General features: G+C 45.3%; 1 protein-coding gene across 9 annotated transcripts in view; it reads left to right on the top strand.

The window, feature by feature from the left end:
* Positions 1–17,906, top strand: part of LYPD6B (LY6/PLAUR domain containing 6B) — a 103,183-nt gene that overhangs the window by 37,077 nt on the left and 48,200 nt on the right. For 2 of the 9 annotated variants that reach the window (XM_068245849.1, XM_068245845.1), the window contains exon 1: positions 15,170–15,383. The exons of 5 other annotated variants lie outside the window; for them this stretch is intronic. The gene's annotated coding sequence lies outside the window, so the exon portion shown is untranslated. Of the gene's footprint in view, positions 1–4,696; positions 4,781–15,169; positions 15,384–17,906 lie in introns of those variants that run through there. 2 more of the 9 variants (XM_068245847.1, XM_068245850.1) reach the window with 2 other exon arrangements.

The raw sequence follows: 17,906 nt of genomic DNA, 5'->3' as shown, positions 1-17,906 counted from the left end.
CTTGTCATTCCTGGGAACTGGTGCAGTAAAATCAACTCCCCCCACCCCAGCACTGTAAATTACCCATAAACACCGTTCTGTTATCACTGACATCACAGGTGAGAGTTTAGGATTGCAGCACCTGAGTGTTACACTGTGACTGTGATACAGAATGGGAGGAAATCCCAGACACCATGCAGCTATTTACAAGCTGGACAACTAGTCGTTAGGTGTTGTTGAAAGCAGTTATGGGGGATGTATATAGTGCTGACATTTTCCACAGTGCACTGAATTTCAGTCTAGTCAGTAGCTGATTCCCCCTTTCCCATGAGAAATCTTTGCCTTTTCTCAAATAGATTATCAGGGTGGGAAGGAGGGGGGGAATGGAGTTGTTTGTATGGTGATATCGTGGTGAAACCCCTCCCACAGTGTGATGTCATGACCAAGGTCCTAACAGCTGTCTGTCAAGCTCGTTGCATTGTGGGAAATAATGTATGAAAAGTGTATTATAGCACATACATGAAAAGACTTCCCTAGTCCAAGTTACAGGTCACCTGTAACTTGGACTAGGGAAGTCTTTTCATGTATGTGCTATAATACACTTTTGGTTGACAACAACCCCATTGTTGACAGTATTTCCTAGCTGATCAAAGATAAGGATATGGCTGCTATTGGCCTGATTAGCCATCTCCTAATAGATGTAATTTACAGGATATAGTTTGCACCTCCACCAATAATTTAATTTCCTCACAACGAAATAATGTTTAACACACAGGAGGCTCTTCCTGGCTAGTCTAGAGTTCTTCACAATGCTTTAACAGCCTTCATCAACAGAAGTGTAAATGTTTCAGTTGTCAATGACTTCCAAGCTTCAACTCCAGATAAGGTAGAACAAAACCCTTCACTTCTGCCATTGTCTAATTAACCAATGTCTTTGCTGGAGGCTAAAGGCCCATACACACGTCGGATTTTAGCGAACGACCCGTCGTTTGAACGTTCCGTCGTTCGGACGTTTTCGCGTCAAATCCGACGTGTGTACAGACTATCGTTCGGGAGATAAGACTGGTTACCAACGATCCGCCGGGCGGATTGCTGGTAACCAGTCTTATCACCCGAACGATAGTCTGTACACACGTCGGATTTGACGCGAAAACGTCCGAACGACGGAACGTTCAAACGACGGGTCGTTCGCTAAAATCCGACGTGTGTATGGGCCTTAACACCCCAGCTCTATTCACTGAAGTCCCTTTAGATGCAAATGTAGTACAGCCAGATGACAATCCCTTCAAAGCAGAATACACATGTGAGATATAGCAGACAAAGTAGACAGAAAAATGACAGAAATATGATCGCATATTCCCTAACATCATCAGCACCCCAATATATCACCACAGAAGCGGTAGCAGGAAAATGTACAATATATTTAATACTGAAATCTATTAGAAAACTCTGGGCAGCGTATGGGGAGGCAATAGATTCCTCTCTGATCAGATTAAATCAGAGGAGGATTTATCTAATGGTTGATCTGGCCATACATCGAGTGATGCATTACCAGCTGAAAGAGAATCTGTAACAAAAAACAAACAAACAAAAGCCCCTGGGGGGTACTTACCTGGCCTCTGGATCCTAGAGAGGGTTCCCCCGTCCTGCTCAGCCATCTGGCTCCCTCCAGACACAACGTAGCAATAATATTTACAATTGCCGCATACATGCGCAGTAGCAACTCTCAGCTCTGACTTCGGTGGGAATGGCTGAGCCCGATCGGGTCTGCTCTACTGCACAGGGGCATAAGCCTGCGCAGTAGAGTGGATCGGATCAGGCTCGCCTATTTCTGCCAGAGCCCAAGCAGAGAGCTGCTCTTTGGGGGGGGGGGGGGGTCCCAGCACTGGATCCCCTCTACTGAGGAGGGAGGGGGAAGCTTCATTTGGATGTTGAGGCTTCTGCCTCCCGGGGTTAGTACCCCCGAAGGGCTCTTTTTTTGTTTGTTTTTTGTTTTGTTTTTTTGTTATCGATTCTCTCACAATATAATCCCTATCATAGTCCTAGTTTTAGGCTAATATCCCTACTACAATCTAAAGCCTCATACACGTGCTAGATGATCTATGTTTGAGGCGATCGTTTGGCGCCATCTCAGATGAGAATGTAGCCTGTGAGCCCCGCCCCATGGCGTCATTTACCGAGCTGCCTCTGCAGACCCCCAAACAACAATTGAAGAACAAGCCCACAACACCACTACATAATAAAAACATACAAGAATCATCCTGTCCTGGTTTGCTGATATTGATAGTGGGTAGTGTAATGGTTAAGGGCTCTGCCGCTGACACAAGACACCTGGGTTTACATTACGGCACTTCCTGTTCAGTAAGTCGGCACCTATTCAGTAGGAGACCTTGGGCAATACTCTCTAACACTGCTGTTGCCTGTTGAGCGTGACCTTGTGTCTGCAGCTCTGGCGCGTTGACTCCGCCAGTAGAAAAACGTAATATAATGTTCTGTGTCTTGTCTTTGGGCACAGTATTGAGCTAATGCAGATGCTACTGGTCAATATATAATATTAATCATATGAAACGGTGTCTCCGCTGAGGAGGAATGTTGTATACTGTGTAGTAAGTGTCCCACCACAAGCGTTTTCTTTAAAAGCCCCCTCAAGCCGAGAGAGGATTAAATCTGTGACCTTTCCACTCTCCAGGAACTTCATATGACCTGATCTCTTATCGGCGATTGACATTTTTTCACTAAAGATGATGATGTAATGTGTAGCACTTACTGCCAACGGTTTTACCATTTTATCACATCTCTAAAGTGCCTTGATTGCAGTAATGGAGTCTGTTGTGGGGCCTGTGTTAGTATTCACAGAAGAATTCTAGTCTGGATACTGTACTAAAGAGAGACCTGTCTGGCATGAGGAAAGATGAATTCTGAGCCTCAGGCGGCGCTGTGGGGTCCAGTGATTTTGGGATAATATGAGTTTGGACTGTAGAATTGGTGTTGACAGCGTGGATTGAGATTAATGTGTCCTTTTTTTAATTTAAAGGAAACCTGAGTCGAACTAGAATAAAAGTTTTATACATACTTGGGGCTTCCTCCAGTCCGCCCCGCTCCCACGCCATCTTCCTCCGCCTCCTCGCTTGCTCCATAGAAGACCCGTTAGCTTGGTCGAGGCATACTGCACATTCGTGGGCTGGCCACGTGCGCATGGCCCGCCGCGTAGCTGGGAGCTCTCTGCGCAGTACTACTGCCAGGTGCAGAACGCTTCCAGCCGCGGAAGCGAGGACAGGGGTGCGGCCAAACTGCACCTGCGACGACTGGCCCCAACTTGCCAAGCTAACAGGGCTTCTACTGAGCAAGTGAGGAGGTGGAGGGAAGACTGCATGGGAGTGATCTGTGCCGAGGGGGCTGGAGGAAGCCCCAGGTATGTATAAAACATTTATTTTAGCTTGTCTCTGGTACATTTTACGGTTTGCTGTCATGTGGGCGGGTCTTTGACATCTGTTTAAATTGACACACCTGAATGACACTGTCCTGCAGTTGGTGGGTAGTCTCACTTCCCTGTCCATTCTGCTCTGAGCACCGAAATTACACGACTTCTGTTCTGTTCCTCATGAATTAGCAATTTACATTGCAGTAGCCTATAGGCACAGTCTTAGCATCTTTAGGCCGGTTTTACACTTGTGGTGTGCGTTCGCGGTGCGGTGGCCCGCCCCAGTGCACAAAATAAAAAACCTAGGACCCTGCAGCAAAGTGCGCCAACACAATCATATGCATAGTGCATATAGTGATAATTGTAGAAATGTAATTTATGTAGTGCTGTATACAGGGGCTTAACTACAATCTATTGGACCCACCAGCAAAGATCTGCCGTCCAGGCCCTGTCTTCCAGCCTCCCTTCTTCCTCAGGGGGGCCTGGGGGTAAAGGTCAGCAAATGCAGAGTTAAATACGGTTGTCTTCAGCCGCCGTAGCCGACTTTAGTCAAGTGTGTGTACAGGCCTTAAAGCAAACCTGAACTGAAAATTAAAAGTCAAAATAAACATACACACGTCATACTTACCTCCCTTATAGTCTACTCATTAATCTCTTTCTCCTCTCTCATGTCCTGTTTGTCCACTGTGATCAATGGAGTGCTCCGTCCACCATTTTAAAAATGGCGATGACCATTTTTTCTGCTTACAGCTGAGCACAGTTAAACTGTAATATCGCCCACTTGAGCCATAGGGAAACATGGACATTACCTTGCCCTTCAGTTGTCCTTTCAGTTATAACTGACAGCAACTGATCTATAACTGACAGCAATTGATATATTTCAGTTCTGACAAAATCTTGTTAGAACTGGAAGGAATCATTGTAAGAGGAAAATGGTGATCTTCTGAGAGGAACTGAAGATGAGGTAAGTATGTAATATTAATTTACAGGTACATCATGTGTTTATTTACAATACTTTTACTTGGTTCAGGTTCCCTTTTAAATGAGTTAGATAAGTCTGACACGCGCTATAAAAAATGAAGGTTTCCATCTTCTTTACTATAAACTATTGGCAATAGAGGCCGTGGACAGGGTATGCCGTGGGAGCGCGCAACAGCTACCTAAGAAAAAGATCCAGAGGTCTCTATTTGAGTGGTGACGTCACCCTAAGGAAAAAGCCAATACTCACGAGAGCTACGCTGAGCAGGAAGAGCGGCTTACGAAGCTTTGTATCCTCCAAGCGGAAGTGACGCGGACTGTACCAGTGAGTCAGCGTGGAGTGCACTGACGGAGCTGCATGCCAGCAGACATCTCCGGCTGATTACGGAACCGCCAGGAGGGGTATGTGGATTGTGTAAGATTCTATATAACGAACTGTGCCTGTACATACCCCTGCTATCCAACTAGACTGAATGATATCTGGAAATCCGTGAGTGGAACCTGAGATATGGTTGGATGAGGTCTATAATAACGGACTCTTTACTAGTTTAAGCCTGTACCCACCTCCATATGTTTACATGGGAACTTGTGAGGGCAGGATCTTAAATATATAGGGAAAATATTCCCATGTTTTTTGATGAACTTTTGATTTTTTAATTTTTAATTTTATAAGATATCTAATTTTGCACATTTTTTCTGAAGGGCCCTTCAGTGGTGTGTTTGGAGGAATGATATGGAGTGGATGAATGGATCGGGGATATGAAACCCCTGTGTACCTTTTATCAGTAAATTTATGAAAATAAAGTGAATTCATTTTTTATAGCGCGTGTCAGACTTATCTAACTTTAACTTTCAGTATTACTTAAGGGTTTGAGGGACCCCTTGTCATACACGCTGCTTGCATTTTGAGGCTCCCCTCTAGCGCATGGTAACAAACCAATACTCCCTTTTAAATGACACTAGCATTCCATAAATCATAATCTGCTAAGAATAGCTGCTTGGTACCCATCAAGCAGCTTTCGCCCCAGGCATCTGCCTGGTGTGTCTATGCCTAAAAACAGTCCTGTATGCACTCCAAGTTATGGCCTACTATTCCCTTCTGTATAAATAGTGTATGACAGGTGTAAGAAGTGACTCTATACTGTACATCAGAATCAGGAAACTCTGTCTCCAGTCTGTACAGGAATATTCACTAGAGGTGGGTAACATGGAGGTGATAAATGAACACTGCTGACCTCCGGGGCTCGATCAGTACTCTTGCCAGGGCCGGCGCTACCATAGAGGCAAAGAGGGCAATTGCCCCAGGGCCCCAGAGCTTGTAGGGGCCCCCAGTGGTCACAAGAGAAAAAAAAATTTCAAATCAACCTTATAGTTTTTGAGAAAATCGATTTTTAAAGTTTCAAAGAAAAAAAATACATATTTAAAAACCCGCTGACTTTAATAGTTAATAGCAAATCCACCTTAAATGCTAGAAACCCTAAATTTGCAGGATATGTTAAGGAGATCATTGGAAATAAGAGGAAAAAGCAATTTTTCAAAAAAAACTCTCAGTTTTTGAGAAAATCAATTTTAAAGTTTCGAAGGAAAAAAGTATACTTGTGGTAAATGTCACTTTTAGTAGCAAACCTAATGGTGGTAGTGTAATTTTACATGTATCAAAAGAAAGAGCAATACATTTCCTAACGGGGTTTCCAGGGGGACCATACGCAGCACTTTGGTCAGGGATTACGATACAGCCGCAATATGGCTGTATGAAGATCCCTGGCATTTTTTCCTATTTTCCCCCCAAAAAAATTATGTTTAGAGTGTGGGAATTTTTTTTTTTTTTTTAATTATGTGCGGTCCCCCCTCCTGAAACTTTTTAACCCCTTGTCCCCCATGCAGGCTGGGGTAGCCAGAACGTGGAGCTCCGACCGATTGGGGCTTCACACCCTGACTATACCAGCTGCAAAAAAGGTCCCTTAATGCCGATTTTGGTTCCGGGGTATCTGTTGGGGGGGGGGGGGGGGCAGGTTTATTTTGCCCTGGGGCCCCATTGTTGCTTAAACCGGCCCTGACTCTTGCATCTCACCTTGGTGGAAGTGATAGATTGTGATGTGCTGAGGAGAATGTGGTCGGGAGTCTGGGCCCTTTCTGCTCGGCCACTTCCTGAGAGAAAGCCCAATAGCTCTGGAGAATGGGAAAGTGCTCGGCAGTTATGTGTCGGCCCTCAATGCCTTTTTTGTTGCTGGCCCTTTTGTGGTCTGATTTCTTGTAATAAAATCCCTTTCCCTTTGTGCTGCCCGGAGATGATAGACACGCCTTGTTATTCTATGACCTTTCTATAGAGGATGGGAAGACTCTGTAGCCGGGATCCAGAAATTCCTATACGGCATCTCATTCATAAATAAGTAATAATTCCCTTCGAGCCCTTCTGTGTGCAGATGTGGGGCTGATCTATGGAACCCAGAGGGACAGAGGAACTTCGGGCCTTTCAAGGCCTCCAAGACTCAGAATAAAGGAAAAAGAGTTTTCAGAGGCCCCGTAATGAATGGTTTACAGCTGGGAAAAATTAAAGAAAAATAACATTTTTGTTAAATAATTGTTATAACCAGCGTTTATAACCGCGTTGCACAAGTCTCTTTGGAAATGATTCACAAAATGTATCTCAAATGATCTCACTTATGTTTCACTTCAACTATAAGGAGAAATATTCCATGGGATAAACAGATAAGGAAAGTTAAATCATGAGTTAAAGGGAACCCGAGGTGAGAGGGATGTGGAGGCTGCCATATTTCTTTCCTTGTAAACATTGCCAGTTGTCAGCGGACTAAAAGTACCTGATCTGCTGCATGCTTGTTCAGGGTTTATGGCTTAAAGTATTAGAGACTGGATATGTCGCAAACATAAAAATTCGGGTCGTCGAACGCGAACTTCAGCTCACAAACAGGTGAATCTGGTGAACCGCCATCGACTTCAATGGGAAGGTGAAATTTAAAACCTACAAAGACTTCTAGCCACAAAAGTGATGGAAAAGTTGTTTCAAGGGGTCTAACACCTGGACTGTGGCATGGCAGAGGGAGATCCATGGCAAAAGTCCCACCAAAAATTACAGAGTTAGTGCAAAGTCGGGTTTAATCCCTAAAGGCCAGAAATCACATTATGCACAGCTCTGGGTGTCAGTGGGCTGTGGAGTGTTACACACACAAAAAAACACAGGAGACCGATGTGCTAGCCCTCAAAAGCGCTTTTTGGGATGCTTTCACAGCTAGTGAGGAACAAGGACACAGGCCTAGCTAATGCTTTCCTTACCTATCTGCAGCAAGTCTGACCCTGCTCTCACTAACAGCCAGCAGAGAATGAATCCAATATGGCCACCACAACTGCTTTTTGATGGGGGGGTGGGGTCCAGGAGAGGGTGCTAGCTGATTGGCTGCAATGTGTCTTTTGACTGTGAGGTGGGTCAAAGTTTAGCTCAATGATGATGTATAGGGGGCGGGTTGAACACGCCAAATGTTCGGCTTGAATGCGAATAGCGGAAGTTCGCAGAATACTGTTCGCCGGCGAACTGTTCGGGACATCGCTATTAAAGAGACAGGATCAGGATTACCAGGCAACCGGTATTGTTTAAAAGCAAATACCGCTCGAACTTAGAGAGAATCAGTTGTGTTCCAGTATGCGCGATTCATGAAAAGTGACCAATAACATGTTGAATCGACCAACTTCGTTGATCGAGCAGGATGGAAGGTATCAGTCGATTGCACAGGAATTGACTTCTGTTCTCATATCAACATATTGATTGACACTGAATTGATTTTTAGATTTAGAGCATGGAGGCGCAACATCAGTCAGATCATTTAGTGAAGGTAAATCGCATAGGATCGCTTGTAGTTTGTGGGCCACTAATCGATTGTCGATTGAAGCCAAATCTCTAGATGTATGGTTACATCAACCACTTCAGTACCAGCAGTACAAAAACCTGACTTACGGACGACACGCGACACAGACTATCGCGCTGCTCTCCCATCACTGAAGCTCACTTGTTCTGGCTATGACAGCAGAGCTCTGTGAGCTGGTTAAGAGCCGATTTCATTGGCTCCTGACCCTGTGATCAATGAGAGCCAATGAGATTGTCTCAAAGCGATCATGTGGTCAGGAGCCAATGAAATCTGCTCCTGACCGGCTCATGGAGCTCTGCTGTCATAGCGACAACAGGACAAGTGAGCTGCAGCTTTGGGAGAGCGACGCGATCGAATACATAAAATAAATGCTTTGGAACTCCCTTTCTGTGGAGCCACAGGAATTTTCCCATACATTAAACCAAAAAAATTGCAGCTACTCATTGTATTTGTTGCTTGGTTTCACTCTGGATATCAGATTGCAGCGCTCCCTGGTGGCCAGCCAGAGGTCACCTGGTCAGCAGCCTTTGACAACCCTTCCCTGATGGAGGCTCAGATCAGCCGCCTCCTGAATAGCCCTCTGGGGACCTGACTTGGTCAAACCCACCTTAAAGTTACAATAAGATGTAGAAGGGAGCAGAATAATAGGATATTTTAATTCCCATAACTCCAACATGTTATTAAAGTATAAGATATCGGTGGAAAAAAAGTAGGTGTTATTAGCTGCGCTGTTGTCTCCTTAATGAAGGGGGATAAACACAGATCTCCAGTGTTGTAGAACACAATGACTTGTGTCACCGACTGCCGCTAGAACCAGACCTGCCCTCTGCAATTATCAGATCCTGATTCCTGGCTGTGCTGGGAGAGGGGCGCGACGCCTTGCTTATGCTTCCGCAAGTTTCTTCAGCTTTTTAAGGAAAGTAAAGCTTGGTTTACAAAGGCCTCAATTCACTACGGGCAGCTTGGTAAAATAATTTGGATCAGTAAAATACTGCATTCGGTATTTTACACTTTTTTCCCCCAAATTTACAAAGATTTCCCGCATTCGGTAGCAGTTCTGTAATATACCAAAAAAAAAAAAAATCAATTCACCAAGCCCTTCTCGATAAGTCTCACTTACCAGCTGTGGAGCAGGTCAGCCAGGAAGCGCTGCATCTGTGTTCATAAATCGTAGTTTCTGTCCAGTGCATTCCCAGCATCCCTTTAGATGTGCTGCAGCCACCAGGGGTGCTCTTCTGTATAAGCACACACATATATTCACATCTAAAGGGATGCAGAAAAGCCTTTTAAAAAGTCTCTCTTCCTGAAGTCCCGCCTTCCAGAGCATCGGACCTAATGTGGTGAGAAGCAGGGCTGTGTGCTCTCCCTATTGGCTGCCTGGTTCTCCCTATTGGCTGGCTGGCTGTCTGCTACATCTGTCAATATGTTACTGCATGGAGAGTGGGATTTATCAGCTGGTTAGAGCTGGAGATTAATACTGAACACTTTTGCTTGATTTACCGAATGCTTTAAACTTTTTGATTTGCATTTCTTGAGGTATTTAGTGCACTAGACGGTAATTTACCTCACTAGTTGGTAATTTTTCTTTTCAGTGTGGTAATAGGTTTAGCGAATTGGTATTTGGCAAGGTGGTCAGTAAGATCAGCTGTTTTTCTGTATTATCGAATGCAGTAATGCTAAGTGAATTAAGGCCGAAGACAGATTTGCTGCAGTTGAAGCAGTTCTGCTCGGTTGAGCGGCAAGCAGTGGAGCAACCACCGACCGCCATGCCCCATCCTGTCCTTTGAACCAGATCAGTCCACACAAGGTCGAGGAGGTTGTATGACAGTCAACCACTGTGTGACTGAAGCGCGGTCCAATAATGTTGCATGCATTTTCAAACAGGTGATGATCGGGCTTGTCTGCCGCCGGATTATCCGCAAGGCAACTCAGGACGGTGCCTGGGGCTTGGAGAGAGACCAGGGGGCCTGGTTGATGCGAACCCCCATTAAATATTACAAAAAAAGCAAGGTGGCCCTCAGGGATGGGCCAAAGTTGATATCCCATTTCGCCTTGATCCGTATCTGTCAGACACAGTATACGTCTATGACAAGACACATACCATTCATATCACGCCTTTCTCCTGGCACACTCAATCACTGAGGTCCCCTGTTGGTAAATATTTTTGGGAAGGGCCCTTTGTTCGCGTCAGATGAGGAAGGCAGAAAAAATATTTGTGCACATTGGCTTTAAATGAAACCTGTGTCCCTCTGGTTATGTTTAGAGACTCAAGGTGGCCACACACCATACTATTTCGTAAATATCTGTTCAATTCAAGAATAGCAATCAATTTTTCTGACTGTAACAATTAAAAAATGTGACCAATGTACCACACACCTATGTTCAATTCTTCCCCAATCATGAATAAAATAATTGAAAGCTCAGAAAAAATTGATTGGAACTGTACATCAAGTATTTGACAATCCATCACACACCATACAATTCTTGATAAAGTTGGTCTGATATTTCCAACATGTCCAATCTCCAAAAATTGAAAAAAAAACAAAACCGGAAATTTGATCGGCTTGATTGATCGAAAACAAAGAATGGGCCGTTCACAGTGCGAAGTTAAAGTCGCGTTAAACATGTTGTGTTGTGGTAACTCACTGCTTGCAATGCGTTTCCTCTTAACGCAGACACGTTGCGACTTTAACGTCGCATTGAAACGCAACGTCCCACTGTGACTGCGACCTAAGGCAGGAAGGGGTGAGCCCAATTTCTGAGTAAGGCTCGAGTCTCACACACTAAACAATTGGACACCGGTTCACTTTACTTAGGCTTGGTTCACACATAAATCGGTACATTTCCGGAATTTTAGTTTTGCATCAGTTTTCTATTCGTTTTACCTGACAGGATTGGAACTGCACACCTTTTATGTATGTACACATTCACACAAAACTGATACAAAGCTGACAGGACAGGACTGGACCGGAAATGTACACCTTTTATGTGTAAACCAGGCCTTAGAAAGCTCATACAAAACTGATGTCAACTGTCAAAAATTGATGGGATTGAACACTTTTTATGTGTGAACCCAACCTTACATAAGTACACAAACATTTCACTGTTCATTATGGTGGTGCCCCATTACTATGGACAGGGAGCTTAAGCTTCCCCCGGCAGGAAGTTCAGTGAAGCAGCAAGCCGGACCCGGAGAGCAGCGCGGAGAAGAAGACAGCGGAGACCGGGGGAGTCGTGCCGGCCGGATCAGGTAATGTATGTAGGGGCGGCAGGTTCACAGATTGTGATCGGTTTCATGTTGAAATCGATTCACAATCTGTTTGCAGTAAAGGCAATACGATCAGATTTCATCAGAGAGTTATCTATCTGCTGCTCGAAATGATGGCAAATCAGTATTAGTCTAATACTTACCAGGGCTATGGAGTTGGTACAAAAAACATCCGACTTCCGACTCTGACTCCTCAGTTTATGAAACCACCTACTCCAGGTGCCCAAAATTGCTCCGACTCCACAGCCCTGGTTAGAACACCTTATGAGGGCCCGTTATGGTGCTGATATTTGGCCTCTAGCGAGTTACGTGTTGTTGCTCAGTACATACTCTCTCTGGATTAGTTTCCTCACAAAAGCTGGATTTTCTACACAGGTATGAATAAGATGGAAACATAATACACAAGGGCTTGGCTAAGTGTGACTGCCTCATTCAGCTTGAAATTCTGGCACTGTTCCCTTTACCGCAACCAAGACAAGGGTCAAAAATTCACTCGGGTTGTATCTGTAAACATAGGTGATTTGCAATGAGCGGCGAGTGCGTTTCTAAGCCATAATCCGCCTCTTGTTGTGGAGGGAGATCCGTCACCTTTCTGAGGGAACATTCCCCGAATAATGAATAATTCATGCTGTATTTAAATGTAGCATTTAATCTCTGTCAGGTGTGTGCGCTGAATGGGCTGCCTGTTCCTGCGCCGAGGCCTCGGATTGCTTGCTAGGCCAAATGTTGCGGTCTAATTCTCTCTAGGCCCGCCGAGATTTCTTTGAGGATGGTCCTGCTAAACAATTCCTACCTGAAGTAATCGCGGATTCTTCCCAAGTGGTTTCCAGTTGGTTATGTCAACCAGTTGATATTATCTCTGAAGGAATACCGAAGTGAAACGGCCATCCATAGGTCCAGGCACCTGAGCACCACAGTGGTGTTCTTTCTCCAATATTCTGTAAATTTGGTCAGATAAAGGCCACGACCAGAGGAAAATTGGCGACTTTTGAAATGGATGTAGTTGGCCATTCATGCAATGAAGCTCAGTGCCACTAATCTCTCTGCTCTCCCGGTGTTCTCCCAATCTTGATATGAGGCTGTGAGCCAGGGCTGGATTCACCATAAGGCACTGTAGGCATGTGCCTAAAGGCTCCTGATGATGGAAATGTGGCTCACTCCCCTTCCTGAGTGCCTTCCCTATGCAGAGTCCTGATGAGTGTGTAAATGAGAGGTTACTCGCCCTGCTCTCTGTATTCCACTGACGAGATCTCCCTTCAGTCAGGGACACCTCTAGCTACTTAATACAGAGGTTCCTCTATCTACCTAATACTTGAGGGCACCTTTAGCTACTTAATATTGAGGTTACCTCTGGCTACCTAGTACTAAGGGCACCTTGTAGCTACCTATGATGGGGAAGGGAAATAAGGAAGAAGTGACATTTGGGACAGCCAGCAAACTTGTGGTGCAGTTCGGCAGGGCTTTGTAGGTTGATGGAGGATGAAGTCTAAGGTGCCAGGACATCTGTGCTTATAGGCCGCCGTGAGGTAAATCTGGGCCTGCCATGAGCACAAACAGAGCACTACTACAGAGCCACAGCGCATGCAGGGCCAACTAGATCCAGTTCAAAGGCCACCAACTTTCCTCTGGCCGTAGCCTTTACTGGACCAAATCACCAGCTGGCAGACCCGTTTGGAAGAAAACCACCACCACAGTTTTTCCTCAGGTGCTGGGACCTGAGAATGTTTCCCTAAGGCTTTTCGCTTCGATATTCCTTACTAACTACAATGACATACATGCAGGTACCAGCAATATACTCTTATCAGCAGTTAGGCCCCCTGTTCCCAGCACAGACACTTTGCTCTGATAGCTTGGCCTACTAGAACACTGCTAAGCTCAAGAAGTGGTCCATTGTTGCCAGGCATTGGAGATTGTTCCATATCCTGCTGCATGTCCTTCCAACCTGGCCCAATAGATTCGCGTTTTTATTGCTCTTTCAGTAGCCTCTTATAGTCTGAGTTATCCGAATGCACATCTGTTATATACCTAACCAAATACCCACTATGCCACCAACCTAAATTCTGATTCATTTGAATTATACTTCTCTTGTTTTGATTCCACGTTATTTAACTGGCGTTCCATAGAGTCTTGTAAATTTCAAAGTTATATTTGTGATGGTTGTGTATATACTGGATTAACTTTGTGCTAATACTAGATAGTTATTCTGGTCACACCCCTAAAAGGTCCCTCTGTTCTTCTCTATCTTCTGCCTTCGGCTCACCTCCCGAAGGTGTGTTTACATCTATGCCTGAAGTTTTGGCTTTTTAAAGTGAACTGAACACCATTTTTAGCACCCAGGTCATATCAGTAGCACATTAAAAATGAATGCCAATGTGTCTTATTATTAAAAAAAAAACTTCCATTTTACTTTTTTTTTTTTTACATTTAAAAATGTAGCCTACTTCCGAGGCCTGCCAACTGCTGAAATTTGAGGCAGCTAATGACTAATATTATTGTTTTATTGCACATATTGGCAGAGAGTACACAATACATTTCATCAACAGAGGGGGGTGGGTAATTAGGACAACTGCTTCCAAGAGTTTACAAACGTCACTGACGCTACCTCCACATCTTCCCTAAGGATAAAAAGGGCAGCTAGAAGGAGAGGGGAGATCATGGCAGCTCCTACAGCTATTAGAAACCTGGAGAAATTCCAGGGAAAAGGTGCTTAGTTCCCTTTAAAGAGACTCTATACTGTAAAATTCTTACAATAAAAAGCATACCATTCTATTCATTATGTTCTCCTGGGCCCCCTGTGCTGTTTCTGCCACTCCCTTCTGCAATCCTGACTTGTAATTGACAATTTTAGGCAGTGTTTACAAACAAAAGACATGGCTGCTAACCAGAGTGTGATAGGCTGAGAGGAGCTCAATCTGTGACTCACACAGAGCCTGCAGGGGGTGTGGATAGGGTGTGTATAGCTTCTATCCTATCACAAACAGAGCAGCACATTCCTGCCTGAGTGCCTGAATCCAACAAAGCCGTCAGAGGAAAGAAGATTAGATTATACAACAGAGATAATACAGCCACTGTGCAACTAGGAAAGGCTGCAGTAAGACAGACAGACAGACCACATTAGAACAGGTTTAGGAACTTATAGGATAGAAGAAATAAGGCTGAAAATTTTGTTACAGAGTCTCTAAGGCCAAATAACTGCCACAGAGTTACAAATGATAACCTGTTTGAATTTGTTTTTCCGGTATTTTATTGCTTTGTCCTTGCGCGGAGCTAGATGTAGCATAACTGGAATGAAAATCGCACTCCACAAGCTGTTGATTGTGCTTAGTTAGCATAGATGTCAACAGAGACAAGGTCTGGTGCTCTGGACGGGTGCCACCACTGTCAGCGGACCCCGCTCTCGCCCAGGAATGCTGCAGGGGACGACATTCGAGACGTCCCTTCCCAGCCATATTAGCAAGAGGCTGAAAGCGTCTCGTTTACTGTCAGGTGCGCACAATGTGGCCTCTGTTGGAAAGGGGCTCGGAAATGGCCACTTTATGGTTGGTGGCTTAACTAATTTTGCAGGGGAGGGCGGGAGATGTAATCAGCCTGCTCATTAAGGTGACCCCGTTTCTGTTGCCTCTTGTAATGATGTTATAGGAGCCCCTGAGAGATGTTCGGCCTCTGCTGGGGGAGGCGCGGGTTAAGTGGGGACACCCTTCTCACAGGACTTCGGTGTACTCTGAAGACTTGTGAAGGAGCATCGAGACTATATGGACGCTGCTTTGTGATACTTCTGCCCAAATATTCAGTTACTGCATCCTGGGAGGAGTCAGGAATGTTCAGGACAGGAGGGACGGTGGACGAGCTTCTGGTTGAGGTAAACCTACTACTTCTAACAAAAAAGGGTCTGCACTGCATAAAACTTACCTGCATTCATTGACACAGATGGGATTTGTATTTTGAAGCCTTCTTCTGGCACATGGTTTCCTAGATAAATGTAGACAGCCAGGGACTATATTTGTTTTATCTGCGTAGAAGCACTCCGCTTAGGCCCGGTTCACATTAGCGTTCCCTGTCCGGATCCGCCTGATCGGATCCGTACCGTATACTGTACAAACGAAACGTATGTTCCGCATAGCAATGCAAAGGCTATGCGGACGTTCACATACGTGCGTTCCGTACAGTACGGAGCCGAACCGGATCCGGACTCTGGACACTTTTCCAACATGCGCTATTTTTTGGATCCGGATCTCCGGCCCACGCACCCGGACCGGAGCCGGACATGAGCCTGACAGCACCATCCGGAACACAGAAACCAATGGGAAACGGAAGGCACAGAACACACTGCCTACAAACACCTGACGTTCTACCCCACTTCCTATGCGTATCCAAGCGGCCATTTCGGATGGGGACACATGGGCCAAGCATGTCTGGAGTGGAGCAGCAGTTACAGACGTGCTGGAGCTGTTTGGCAGAATGTCGGAGGTGGAGGTGAGGCCTACAGCGGAGGAACCTGATTCTACAGGTGCACCTTCTGCTGACCCCAACATTTTTTTATTTAAATTTCGCTATTTTTTGCCCACGGATCCGGATGGCAGCCTGATGCATGCCTGATGCGATCGGAACCGTAGGGTTCCGATCCGGATCAGGTCCTGATCCGATCAGGATCCGGTCTGTTTGCATGGCAAAACGCAAGTGTGAACGGGGCCTTATAGCGGAACTTTAATTCAGGATTGAACTTCATCCCTATCAGTAGCTGATACCCCCTTTTACACAAGAAATATTTTCCTTTTCTCAAATACATCATCACGGACATCTGTATGGCTAATATTGTGGTGAAACCCCTCCCACAGTGTGATGTCATGACCATGGTCCTGAGAGTTTGCTGTCTGTGAACCTTGTTGCATTGAAGTCAATTCACAAAACTTATAAATTAAGGGCTGGTTCAGACGGACGTTTGCAGAGCGTTTACTGCCAGCGTTCGGGGCTTGGCGTTAAACGCTCCCATTCAAGTGAATGGGAGCATTTGTACCAAGCTTTTACGCGCGTTTGCACAAACGCGGCGTTCGGGTCCCGATTTTCACTGGCGTTCAAGGAGCCCCTGGAAGCTACATGTTGCTTCCAGGGGCGGTTAACCGCGACGGGTAATGTCCCCCTAGGGGAAGAAAAAACGCGACCGCATCCGAACGCAATGCGAACGCTGCTGAAAGCATGAACGCATCACGAACGCAACGCCAACGAACGCGACGCCTCCAAACGTCCATCTGAACCAGCCCTTAGCTATTTTTTTTAACCTAATTAATAAAAATAAACTTTCAGCACATTTACAAGCAAAATAATCACTCACAGCAAGTTGTTTATGACAATTAATATTTATTATTAACTGACTTAATCTCAATATTCGTGTGTGTGTGTGTGTGTGTGTGTGTGTGTGTGTGTGTGTGTGTGTGTGTGTGTGTGTGTGTGTGTGTGTGTGTGTGTGTGTGTGTGTGTGTGTGTGTGTGTGTGTGTGTGTGTGTGTGTGTGTGTGTGTGTGTGTGTGTGTGTGTGTGTGTGTGTGTGTGTGTGTGTGTGTGTGTGTGTGTGTGTGTGTGTGTGTGTGTGTGTGTGTGTGTGTGTGTGTGTGTGTGTGTGTGTGTGTGTGTGTGTGTGTGTGTGTGTGTGTGTGTATTCCTTTTAGACTAAAACTAAAACTAGTCCTTGGTAAGAGTACTTGTAAAAGGTACAAACCGGAACAAAGAACATCTATCAGGCCCTAGGCAATGTAAGTGTGGGTACATGTAAGAATGATGTGCAGGTACTCTGCAGGGGAAGAAGAAGATTGTAAACAGACAACACCTCTGTGTTCAATGTGCACAACATTCTCAGTGGATTCCTTGCAGCTCTGTGGGGAGTGCATATGTAGAGTATAGTACTACTGTGTAACAAAGTAAACCTGAGACAGATTAAATTAAAGTTTTATACATACCTGGGGCTTCCTCCAGCCGCCTTCAGGATAATCAGTCCCTCTTGTCCTCCTCCACCACCTGGATCTTCTGCTATGAGTCCAGGTACTTGAGCCAGTCAGGCGTAGTGCGCATGCACACACTCCGCCGCCAGGAGCATACTACACCTGTGCAGCACTATTGCGCAGGTGCAGAATGTTCCTGGCTGTGGGAGCGGCATGCGGCTGGACAGCGCTGACTGGCTGAATTACCAGGACTCATAGCAGAAGATCCGGGTGGTGGAGGACAGCGAGGGACTGATTAGCCTGAAGGGGGCTGGAGGAAGACCCAGGTATGTATAAAACTTTACTTTTCATCCGTCTCAGTTACCCTTTAATTTGTAGTCACCAAACCAAATTTTAATAACATATCAAATTATTTGATTTCATCAGCAAAGGGAGTGCATACATTTGCAT

The sequence above is a fragment of the Hyperolius riggenbachi genome, chromosome 7 (assembly GCF_040937935.1).
Source record: "Hyperolius riggenbachi isolate aHypRig1 chromosome 7, aHypRig1.pri, whole genome shotgun sequence".
NCBI classification, from domain to species: domain Eukaryota; kingdom Metazoa; phylum Chordata; class Amphibia; order Anura; family Hyperoliidae; genus Hyperolius; species Hyperolius riggenbachi.
The sequence above is the reverse complement of the archived record's forward strand: the minus strand, read 5'-3'. Positions and strand labels throughout refer to the sequence as shown.